Source organism: Balaenoptera physalus (genome assembly GCF_965194825.1).
Source record: "Balaenoptera physalus genome assembly, chromosome: 12".
Lineage (NCBI taxonomy): Eukaryota > Metazoa > Chordata > Mammalia > Artiodactyla > Balaenopteridae > Balaenoptera > Balaenoptera physalus.
In genome coordinates this window covers 46,321,296-46,333,927 of record NC_138897.1, presented here as the reverse complement: position 1 = coordinate 46,333,927, position 12,632 = coordinate 46,321,296, and the positions used below count along the sequence as shown (strand labels likewise).

Genomic DNA, 12,632 nt, shown 5'->3' with positions numbered 1-12,632 from the left:
ATGTTTGCAATCGTAAAAGACAACCAATTTCATTTGAGGGTACTCTCGTCCTTTGATATTTTTCTTCCTTCTCTCTTCCCAGATGATTCAGTGGAGGGAGGGAAAAGTATGGCACTGAGCTCTGGGGAATGCATGGGAGAAGGAAAAATAGGGAAAAGGGAATGACAACAGAGATTTCCATTTAGTCTGCAAATTGTTTTTGGTTTTTCTCATCCCGAGCCCAGAGCCAAGAGACTGTGGGATCTTACAGTCTTGTTTGTTATCCAAACTGGCGGTAGCAGTGCTGGTGGTAATAGCACAGTACTGTCTGCATTCTCGGTGTGGTTGGCCAGTTTCTAGTGGATTCTTTATCCACTCTGGTTGGCCACCTCATAGCACATACACGTTGCCTGTGCATTTTGGCTTGATCTGTGGGCCAGCAGCCATCTGTGGGTAACATCTGAGAATCTCTGTTTAAAATCTGAGAAGTAAAATATAATTTTTAAATAAAAGATTTTAAACATATATAGTAAAGTACAGTAGCAGAAGACCAGGAACGGTCATGAACTCACCTTTCCCTGTGTCTTATCTTTACATTTTTCTCTACTTGATTCTCTTCAGTTAGTATTAGGTTGGCTGCATCTAAAAGATACCTGTTTCCCTTCTTCCCCCCAAAAAAGGTGCTTTTAGAGAGAGTTTTTTCCTCCCAGGACATGGCAGCTGTGTGGTCATCAAGCACCCTACTCCTCTTATCTTTCTGCTTTTCAGTCCTTAGCCTGTGGCTTGCTTTCTCAAGGTCTTCTCATGGTTGCAAAGAATGTCTTTGTAGCTCCATCCTTCATGTTCATGTTCCGGGCAGTGAAGTCAGTTCCCTTTCAATACCTTTCCCATACCCCACCCAGTGATTTCTGGTTTGATCTTACTGGCGACCTTAATCTGCGTGGCAGGCCAGGATATGTAAATTGCCACTCATTAATACAGCAGTTTGATTTGTAAGAAAGAAGAGGAAAGTAGAAATTCAGTGAGGAACTAACAACCTGCCACAATTTAGGTCTTTTATATATAAAAAAAGTTCCTTTATAGTTGAAGCCCTTTCCTCCTCCTCAGAGTTAACCATGTGTGAATTTGGTATATTATTCTCATGCATATTATTTTATCTTTACAGTATTTATTTATGTCCATGAAGTGTCTTATTTTAATATATTTAAAACTATATAAATGGAACATACTGTGCATATCCTGCAGATTGCTTTCTTCTTCATTCAGCATTGTTTACCCAGATAGATGCACATAGTTCTAGTTTAATTTTAACTACTATGTAGTATTATACAGTTCATGTATCCTCTTGATGCACATGTATGTTGTTACCTTTTTTCCCCCATCATAAACAATGCTGCAGTCTTTGTACATTTCTCCTTATAAGTACGTGCAAAGTTTCTTCCGGGTGTGTATCTAGAAGTGGAATTACTGAGTGATAGGGTAGTGCTTTCTTCAGCTTTACTAGATACTGTCAGATTGCTCTCTGAAGTGGCTGTGCCAGATTACACTTACAACAACATTGTAGTACATTGAATACTGCTGAGGTTGAGTATATTTTCATATGTTCATTGGCTGTTTATGGTTCCTTGTCTGTGATTTGCCTATTCATACCTTTTGGCTATTTGTCACTTGTGTGTTGTTGTTTGTTTTGATTTGGAGGAGTTTTAATACATTCTGATACTAATCTTTTGCTGATTATTTCTGTTGTGGATATTTTCCCCTAGTCTCTGGCTTATCATTTAAATGTCTATGATGTCTTTGGTTATATTAAAATTTTAACTTTCATGTAGTAATTATTTATTTTTTCTTTTATGGTTTGTGCTTTTTGAGTATTCTTTAAGAAATTCTTCTGTAACCAAGGACATAAAGATATTTGCCTATATTTTCTTTTAAAGTTTTAGAGATTTGTATCCTTAAATCTTTAATCCACCTGGAATTGGTTTTTTGTGTGGTGTGAGGTAGGAATTTTATTTTTACATATGGACGAACATTTATTAAATAGCCCATCCCTTTCATACTGATTTGTAGTGCCACTTGTGTCATGTGTTGTTTGTATGTTCATGTAGGTCTGATCCTGGACTCTCTGTTCTGTTTCACTGGTCTTCTAATCTGTCTCTGCCCATGATTCACACTGACTTAATTACTGTAGCTTGATTGATATATGGTAGACAGAGTTCCCTCACCTTGTTGTTCAAAATCTTATTGGTTTTCATGGCTTTGCTCTTCAGTATGATTTTAGGATCTGCTTTTAAAGTTCTATAAAAGGACTACATTGAGATTTTGATTGGAACTGTGGTAAGTATGTAGATTAATATGAAGAGAATTTACTTCTTTACTATGATAAATCTTCCATGTATGAGCATGCTATATCTTCATTTTTTTTAAAGGTCTTTCTAAGCATTTTTCTAGTTATTATTGGCAAAAGAATGCATTGAATTTTGTTTTTTAAATCTTTATTTATTTATTTATTTATTTATTTATTTATTTTGGCTGCATTGGGTCTTTGTTGCTGCGTGCGGGCTTTCTCTAGTTGAGGCGAGCAGGGCTACTCTTCGTTTTGGTGCACAGACTGCTCATTGCAGTGGCTTCTCTTGTTGCAGAGCATGGGCTCTAGGCATGCGGGCTTCAGTAGTTGTAGCATGCGGGCTCAGTAGTTGTGGCTCACGGGCTCTAGAGCGCAGGCTCAGTAGTTGTGGCGCACAGGCTTAGTTGCTCCGCGGCACATGGGATCTTCCTGGACCAGGGCTCGAACCCGTGTCCCCTGCATTGGCAGGCGGATTCTTAACCACTGCGCCACCAGGGAAGCCCAAGAATTCATTGAGTTTTGTGTGTTGATCTTGAATCCAGCAACCTTGCTAAAAGTTCTCATTAGTTCTAATTGTCTTTATTTTCTTGGATTTGCTGTCATTTCTTTTGTTGTTGTTCTGTTCTCGTCTTTCCAATTCTTAAATCTTTTGTTTCTTTTTCTTGTTTTACTGTTCTGGATAGGAATTCTAGTACATTGTTGGAAGGGAAAAGTGATAGAAAGCATTTTTGTCCTTTTCCTAACTTCAAAGGGAATGCTTACAACACTTCATCAATAAGTATTTTGTTTACTGTAGATTTAGGGCAGATATCCTCTATCAGGTTAACAAAATTCATTCTATTTCTAGTTTCCTAGCATTCTTTTGTTTTTGTTTTTGTTTTAAATATCATGAATAGGTGCTAGGTTGTATTACTTCACATAAAATGTTAAGTCCCTTGAAACCATATAGTTAAGCTTCCTCCCACCTCTATCCTTTGCTCTAATTTTTTCATATATTATGTCTTCATATGAATAAATTGTACAATACAAAGTTATAAATTTTGTTTTAATCAACCATGTCTTTTAAGACCTCAGGAGGGAAAAAAAACAGGCTTTTGTATTTACTGATATTTACCATTGCTGATGTTCTTCATTTCTCCTTACAGATCTGAGTTTCCATCTGGTGTCATTTTCCTTCTGCCTGAAGAACTTCTGTTAGCATTTCTTGTAGTGCAGGTCTGTGAGGCATGAGTTGTTTTGGCTTTTTCTTTATCTGAAAATGTCTTTGTTTCATGTAATGAGAAGTCATCCATTTTTTTCTCTGTATTTAATATGTCTTTTTTCTCTGCTGCTTTCAAGAGTTTTTCTGAATCTTTAGTTTTCAGCAGTTTGAATATGATGTGCTCTAGTTGTGATTTTCTTTGTATTTATCTTGCTTAGGGTTCACTGAACTTAGATTTGCAATTTTATGTTTTCTACCAACTGTGGACATTTTCAGCTCTTATTTTTATGTATACATTTCTGCGTAATTTTCTCTGTGCCCTACTTTTTGGGACTCCAGTTTCACCTATGTTAAACTTCATGGTTTTGTACCTCTGCTCAGTGAGCTCACTGAGGCTCTTTGTTTATTAAAATATTTTTCTTTCCACTCAGATCTTCAGATTAGGTTATTGTTTTTTTTTATCTGTCTTTACGGTGACTGACCCAGTGTTCTGTTGTCGCTAATTTGCTTTAAACCTGCCAAGTAAATTTTTCATTTCCGACTGCATCTTTGTGTTCTGCATGGTTCCGTACGGTTCCTTTTTTGTGGTTTCCATTTGTCTGATGAGAGTTCCCTCTCTTTATTATTAAGTTTCTGAACATATTTATAGTAGTCCTCGTCAACTGATTCCAACGTCTGAGTAATCTTGCGTTCGGTGTGTATTGACTGCTTTTTTTCCTTGACTGTGGGTCACATTTTTCTGTTTATTCTCATGTCTAGTAAGTTTTTATTGTAAAATGGGTATTGTGGATATGTTTTTGTGACCTGCAGTTCTGTTTTGTCTTAACGATTATTGACTCTTTGTTGCTCTAGCAGGCAGTCAACTGACTAGACTTAAACTCCCAGCTCTGTTTCCCCTGCACTGGGCAATAGCTGATTTCTTTGTTCAGTTCTTACAGCTGTCTGGCTGTTGCTTTCATTTTGGACCTCTGGAGTCTCTTCCGTGTTGTATGGTCCAGGGCTTACCTAAGGATTGTGGTGGAGGTTATATACGTATTTCGGGGTTCCCTCTTTTTCTAGGATATCTCCCCTCGCTTTCCTATTGCTCTTTTAGCTCCAGACTTCATATTTTGATGCCATGAACAAATATGATTATGAATTCCTTCTTGAACTTCAGCTTCTCTACACAGCGTCGGCTGGTGTCTGCCCTCAGGCACGCACTTGTATAAAGGCAAATCTCACCTAGCGTAGTTCCCCTCTTTCAAGGGTTGGCTTCTGTCTAGTTTCTGCCTTTTTTTTTTTTTTTTTAAATTAATTTATTTATTTATTTATATTATTTTTGGCTGTGTTGGGTGTTTGGTGCTGTGTGCGGGGTTTCTCTAGTTGCAGCGAGCCGGGGCTACTCTTTGTTGCAGTGCGCGGGCTTCTCATTGTCGTGGCTTCTCTTGTTGCGGAGCACGGACTCTAGGCACGCAGGCTTCAGTAGCTGTGGCACGTGGGCTCAGTAGTTGTGGCTTGCGGGCTCTAGAGCGCAGGCTCAGTAGTTGTGGCACATGGGCTTAGCTGGTCCGCAGCATGTGGGATCTTCCCAGGCCAGGGCTCGAACCCGTGTCCCTTGCATTGGCAGGCGGATTCCTAACCACTGCGCCACCAGGGAAGCCCTAGTTTCTGCCTTTTGATTGCTCTCCAGTGCATTTAGTTGTTTTTATCTTTCGGCCAGAGTTTATGATTGTTGTTTGTGGGAGCGTTAGTCCAGTATAAGCTGTTCAACCTTTATGTGTGTAAATCTTCTGTGCTTTCAATTTTTTTAAAAAAAAGCCTTTATTTTTGAAAGCAATTTTAGGTTTACCATAAAATTGAGAGGAAAGTACAGAGATTTCAGTCCATATGCCCCCTGCCCCCACAAATGCATAACCTCCTCATTATCAGCATCATTCACCAGAGTGGTGCATTTGGTTTTTTTGGTTTTTTTTTTTTTTTAAACCAAGGATAAACCTACATTGACACATTATAATCAGTCAAAGTATATAGATTACCTAAGGGTTTACTCCTGGAGGTGTGTATATTCTTTGAGTTTGGACCAATATATAAAGGCACATATCCATCATTATAATATCATACAGAGTATTTTCACTGCCCCCTAAATCCTATTCTCTATTTATCCTGACCTCCAGCCCCCATCCCTGGCAACCACTGATATTTTTTTTTTTTTTTTTTTTTTTTTGCTCCATAATTTTGCCTTTTCTAGAATGTCATACAGTTGGAATCATACAGTATGTAGCCTTTTCAGGTCGGCTTTTTTCACAGTAATGTGCATTTAAGGTTCCTTCATGGCTTTTCATAGCTTGATAGCTCATTTCTTTTTAACACTGACTAATATTCTGTTGTCTGGATGAACCACAGTTCGTCCATCCATTCACCTGAGGGACATCCCAGTTGCTTCCAGTTTTTTTGCAATTATGAATAAAGCTACTGTGTAAACATCCATGTGCACGTTTTTATGTGAACAAAAGGTTTCAGCTTCTTTGGGTGAATACCAAGGAGCATGATTGCTGGATGGTATGATAAGAATATGTTTAGTTTTGTAAGAAACTGCCAAATTGTCTTCTAAAGCGGCTGTACCATTTTGCATTCTCACCAGCAATAGATGATAGTTTCTGTTGGATGAGAGTTCCTTACCAGTATCTGGTGTTGTCAGTGTTCTGGATTTTGCCATTGTAGTAGGTGTGTAGTGGTATCGCGTTGTTTAAATTGTATTTTCCTGACGATGTGTGATGTGCAGCATCTGTTCCTATGTTTATTTGCCATCTGTATGTCTTTGGTGAGGTTGCTTTCACTTTTAACTTTTCTGGATCCTTATGTTTTTGATGTATGTATCATAAATAGCATATAGCTTTTATTTAAAAAAATCCAATCTGATAACTTTTAATGAATACATTTAATCTTTTTATCTTCATTTAAATTACTTATGTATGGGGAATTTTTTCTACCATTTTGTTTTGTGCTTTCTGTATTTGTGGGTTTTTTGTATTAGGTTTTTTTTTTTTTTTGGCTGCATTGGGTCTTCGTTGCTGTGTGCAGGCTTCTCATTGCGGTGGCTTCTCTTGTTGCGGAGCACAGGCTCTAGGTGTGTGGGCTTCAGTAGTTGTGGCACACGGGCTTAGTTGCTCCGCGACATGTGGGATCTTCCCAGACCAGGGCTCAAACCTGTGTCCCCTGCAGTGGCAGGAGGATTCTTAACCACTGTGCCACCGGGGAAGCGCTGGGTTTTTTTTAATGATTTTAAGTTCCTTCCCATTTTATTCTGAATTGATTGGTTTTCTTATTTCTCCTTTTTGCAGTTTGGTTTTTGATTACACATACTGTTTTTACTTAATTAATTGTTACCTTTTAATTTAAAAAAAATTTAATTTTAAAAAGTCTAAAATTAATCAAATATCTCTGCTCTATACCTAAACACAGCAAGCTTAAAATGCTTTAATTTCAATTACCTTTATTCCTTCTTACATGGCATTGCTTTCTGGTATTTTCATTCATTTACAAATAATTATTGAATTCTTCTACCATGTGCCAAGTTCTCTTCTAGGTGCTGTAGTAATAGCATTAAACAAAATACAGTCTCTGCCCTCATGAAGCTTACAAGATAATTAATAAACTAATTATGATATATTTTGTTGTAAATTAGTGTTTGGTGCTGGAATGGAAAGTAAAGCATTAGGACAAAATAAAGAATGACTTGGGGTGGAGATGCTATTTTATATATGAGTTTCTGCTGTCTTCAGACATTTGATAAGATTTTTAGGGCTCAAGTGTGTAAAACATGATTCTCATGCTGGAGGAGCTTGCATTCTAACCAGAGTCACAGGAAGAAGTTACAGATGGGGGACCCTTCAGCACATGGTGGGTAATGCTGTACAACTGGTGGATTTCCCAACGAGGCTGTTAGAGCGTCAGGCAGCATGCAGACAGATCCCGGGCAGAGTGGGATGAGCCAGAGAAGAAGACTGCAAAGCATGGTCAGAAAAGTGGGAGAACAAGGAATGACCCTGGAGCCAAGAAAAGAAGAGGTTATGTTTTACTTATAGCCTGCCTATTCTGCAAATAAGAGGCTGAGACATAAAGTAGAAGGAGTATGAGAAAGAGACTTGTCTTGGTAGTTAGGACATTAGAGTGACTTGATCAAAAACAGTTTCATTTAAGTGAAGCCAGACTACACTGAGTTGAGAAGTTGAGAAATTGGAGACAGAGAATGAAGACTACTTGCATAGAGGGTGGTAAAGGAAAGAAAAGAGAGAGAGTGATAATTTGAGGGGAAGAGGGCAGCATTGTAGAACTCAGGGCTAAGGTTGGTATTCTGGCAAAAATACAGAACAAAACCTTGGAGACTTTAGGGACTCTCTGGCCTGGAGGAGGTTTCTGCTGGATCCTTTACTTGCCAGAAACTGCTCCCCAGGATCTCTCGGGTTTTCTGTTGCTGATGGTGGCGGTGTATTTCCTTGTATCTCAGTTCATGGTTGGGAGGAAAGATGTACATTTTCTGAAACCTCAGTGTTCTGTTGTAATGATTTGTCATTTGTATTCAGAGATAAAATTAAAAACATGGGAAAACTTCCCGTGACCATTGCTCTTCAAACTCCTTAGCGTGAGAGTCAAGATTTCCCCTGTTCTGAACACACCCTTTCAACCATATCTCCCAGTTTTTCTGTTTGCTGTCCCCGACATGTCCCTTGATTTTCCTGCCTCCCTATTTTAGGTCGCATTGTTTTGTCCACCTGAAACATCCTTTTGCCTTTTCCTAATTGAAACCAATTCCCGTCATTCTCCTTCACCAGGTTCTCTCCTTTGTGCACTATAGCTCCTTGTAGCTTGGCACCTGTTGCAAAGATAGAAAAGCATTTTGTAAATTGTAAAGTGCCACAAAAACTTATTATCTGTCCTCCTAAACTACAAGCTCATTGAGGGCAGAAACTGAGCCTTCTTCATATTTATGTACATCAAACTACTTAGTTTTGTGTCTTGTACATACTTGGTATTTATTGAAGTTTGAATGAATTAGGGATTTGTGATTCTGTGATAGCTTAAATAATGCTAAGAATGGGCATATTATATACCAGGTTCTATTTTGCAGCTGTTAAATTTATACTGAAATTCTGCTCCTATGCAATCTCCTGTAAAAGTAAATTCCTTAATTTGGATCCTCCACTGGTTTACATCTCATTTTTTTCTTCACAGGATATGTGCCTTTCTAAAGCAATAATTGTAGGTTGCAGAGTGATGTATTGGCATGCTTTTGACTATAGTAGCAGAATACCCAGTTAAACAAATAGGGCTTTATCCCTGCTGGTAACAAGAAGTCCAGACCTAGGAGATTTCAGGGCTAGTCCGTTAGTGGCCCCATGATACACAGGGTCCCTTTTGCTTTCCACGTTTTCATGTTGTCATCCTTAGCATGTTGATGTTGGCTTCCCTCATGACCTCAAGATGGCTGCAGCACTTCTAAGTGTGCTCTGCGAACAATATCCAAGGCCAGAAAAGTATAGTTTCTCCTTCAGCATCTCTATGAGGGAGCATAACTCTTCCTGAATGCTTCCCAATAGATTTCCCCTCAGATCCTATTGGTTGAGATTTGGTTACTTACACTGGCAAGAGGAGTAGAACAGTCACAGTTGACTTGGACTAATCAAGAATAGGTAGTCTAGCAGAGAATGATCACTTGAATTCAGTTAAGGGTCTAATGCCGTGAAAAACATGGGGTGGGAGATAAGGAACAAACAGTTATCTGCCACAGGTGCTGTCTGTGTGTCCTTGGCCTTCCCACCTGGGAAGTTAATATCCTCATAGATTCTAAGAGAAGGAGAGATACTTTTTACAGTATTTCCACTGAGCTTGGTGTTGGATCTCAGAAATACTTTATTCATTGGCTCACTTATTCATGTAATAAACATTAACTGAACACATAGTTTGTACCAGGTATTGTGCTCAGCATTGGGGAAGTAGCTGGTAAGACTTGGTCCTTGTCCTCAGGTGGTGGCTGGTGTCTAGTCCAGTGGAAGAGGGTGGCTGAGGTCACGGGGGGAGGAGAGAGTTACTCTGCAATAAACTGATTTTAGGAAATTTATTTTTCAACAGGAGATGTGGGACATGTGGATTTGGGATATGAATTCATTTGAAAAACCACTTTGGGGTAAGTTGATAGCTGGGAGTAAATGACTTGAGGGTTGTACTTCTCTTTACATTGGGATTTGCTCTTATTGTGATGTAGGTTCAAACTTATGTTCATTGGACTTTATGCCTCATATACACAAGAAAATGGCTTGTACTAAAATCCTAGTGTAGTAATTTGAGAAATATAACCATCAAGCATAGCCACAGTACTAGTTAATATTCATGCATTCACTTCTCATTCAGGAGGTCAATTTGAAGACTAGATGAAGACCAGATTTAGAAATAGAAAGGTACTTATTATATACGGTTTAACCTGCTTGCGCTCAACCAATAATCCTGTCATGTGGACTGGAAAGCACTCATAGCACCAGTGTTATGGAGATGGAGGGTTAAAGTTTGTCTCTGAGCTTCTCTTTGCAGCACTCCAGATGGCCGTTTGAATTCTCATTGCATCAGTACAAATATAAAAGGTTCCTGATTTTTCATTTCACCTAAGAAAGAGCCTCTAGAAATACTATTTAATATTTACTGAGTGTTTACTATGAGTGTGTTGTGCATTACTTCATTTAATTCAGGGACTATAAGGTGGGTATGTTTTTCTCATTCAGAGGAATGAAGAGGCCCAGATTTATGCAAATAAAGTACAATTGTTAGGATCACATAACTAACACGTTTTGGAATTGAAATTTGAATTTCAGCGTTTGGCCTAATAGACCCTCATTTCTGTTTTAAAATGCTGATTGTGTTGGGTGTCCCCAAGACCAACCCCAGGTTTAGTGACTGGCTAGGAGGGCCCATAGGATTCAGCATATGATCATAATAATGGCTAAGATTTAGTGCAGCGAAAGGATACACAGCAATATTAGCAAAGGGAAAAAGTGCATGGGGTGAAGTCTGGAGGAGACTAGTCACTAGCTTCCCAGAATCCTCTCCCAGTAGAGGAGTCCCACAGGATGAGCTTAATTCCTCCAACGATGACTTTTGACAACACATGTGAAGTGCTGTCAACCAGGGAAACTCATTAGACTCTGCCAATGTTTTTATTGGACCTGGTAATGGAGGCACCTTCCACCTAGCATGTACCAAAATTTCAGGCTCCCAGAAGGAAAACAGATGTTTTGCATAAACCATAATGTTTGTATAAACAGTTTAGGCACAGTGAGGCCCACTTATCATTTAATGTAAGTTTTATATCGTTGTAGGGAACTGTTTATCCTTCAAGTTCCCAGACACCAGCCAAGGGCTAACCTTGCAACCAAGCCTTTCTAAGGACAGTAATCTCAGCCTTACATCTTAGCTTTTATCCTGTACACTGATTTATTCATTTAAGGATATTGTTCTTATGATCATTTAGCTTCTGAAAAGTAATGAGAGAAGTAGGTATTATGGCAAACGAAATTCTTTAGTGGTGTTTGTTTTGAGGGTTCCCATGACTGCCCACTAGTTTGATTTGCTGGAAGGACTGACACAACTCAACATAATGTTGTACTCATGGCTAAGTTTTTATTACAGCAAAGGCTACAGTGCAAGAACAGCAGGAAAAAGATATATATAGGTGATTGCTAGAGAGATCAGGCACGGACTTCTAAATCTCCCCTCTGTGAGGATCACAGGGACATGATTTCCCCTCTAGCTGTGAGATGTACAAGATGTGTCAGACAGGGAAGCCCATGAGTATTCCAGTCCAGAGTTCTTATAGGAAGCTGGTTACATAGGCATACTACTGCCATGTGGCCAGCCATGGCAACTGAAACTTAGGGCCCCAGACCAGATACCAGGTGCACATCATAAATCTTGATGATTACTTTAAACAATGCTGACAGCCTGGTACATCCTGACTCATCACCTCTAACATCCTTAACCAGTGACTGTGAACATTCCAGGAGTTTAGTTCTCAGAGTTTGGCCAGGGGTCATTGCCATGGCTGTAGGCATCCCCCAGGGTTTAGCAAGGACTGGGTAGGACTCTTTGTTAACTCCTTCCTCTCAGACTTCTACATGAAATAATGCTGCATTTGTTGAATGCAAAATTTAATGATGATATATTTTTATAATATGATACTCTATACTTAGAAAAAATAATCGATAGTAGAAATAGTTTACAAATTTCACTTATCTGAGGGGAGGTTTGTAGATTCTTTTCTTTTAGGGTTTTATATAATGGTGACTTTTGGATTTCCCATTTTTGTCCACAATTACTTGTATTATATACAGGTATATGTTATGTTAAAGAACAGTACAGAAATATGAACTTAAATTAGTTGAATCAAGGTATTACAAAATTAACCTTCTCTCTCTCTGAAGGTCTGCCTTGTGAGAAGCTTTTAAACACAATGGGATCTCTTTTTTATGCAATTTGCAGATTTACAGAAATAACAGTTTTGCAGAAAGAAAATAACCCATAATTTAAAAATTGCCTGGTTCCAGGATTTGACACCAATCTTTGCTAGTTCATTTATTGCTCTTTGAAACCTGGTTTGTGTTATGCAAAAAAGAAAGTCAAAGTAAATGGGGAAGGTTCCATGCTTGAATATGAGAAGTTCTGAGTTAACAAACTTACATAGCTTTCCTTATTGCAGGACTTCACAGAACCTTTGGTGCAATGATGTACAGCGAATGGAGTATGTAACATTTCCCTAACTTATTTGACCATGGAATTTCTTAAGTGCGGACTCTCCCTATGGGTCTTGCAAATAGTGTTCTTTAGAACAAAATAACAGGACATCGGGAAGCCCTTAAAGGGATTTAGCTAAAGGAGAGACAGAAACAAAACAACTATAGAAAAAAATTTAAAGAAAACCTTGTTGCAGAAAAGTTTAGTATCTTACACTGCCTGATAAAACCTATTTAGAAACTTCCCTATCTGGATGTCTTTTTCCTGCCAGGTTTCCTGAGTTGATGTTTCTCTTTTGTAATGTGAATGGCGTGTCTCTCACACTGGTACTTAACAGTGTGATAACAGCTT

At 38.6% G+C, this 12,632-nt stretch overlaps 1 protein-coding gene across 5 annotated transcripts in view; it reads left to right on the top strand.

Annotated features, from left to right (window-relative positions):
* GALNT1 (polypeptide N-acetylgalactosaminyltransferase 1) overlaps nucleotides 1-12,632 on the top strand; it is a 125,746-nt gene that overhangs the window by 35,140 nt on the left and 77,974 nt on the right. For 2 of the 5 annotated variants that reach the window (XM_082416116.1, XM_082416117.1), the window contains 2 exons: nucleotides 9,633-9,687; nucleotides 12,247-12,288. The exons of 1 other annotated variant lie outside the window; for it this stretch is intronic. The gene's annotated coding sequence lies outside the window, so the exon portion shown is untranslated. The remainder of the gene's footprint in view (nucleotides 1-9,632; nucleotides 9,688-12,246; nucleotides 12,289-12,632) is intronic. 2 more of the 5 variants (XM_082416114.1, XM_082416115.1) reach the window with 1 other exon arrangement.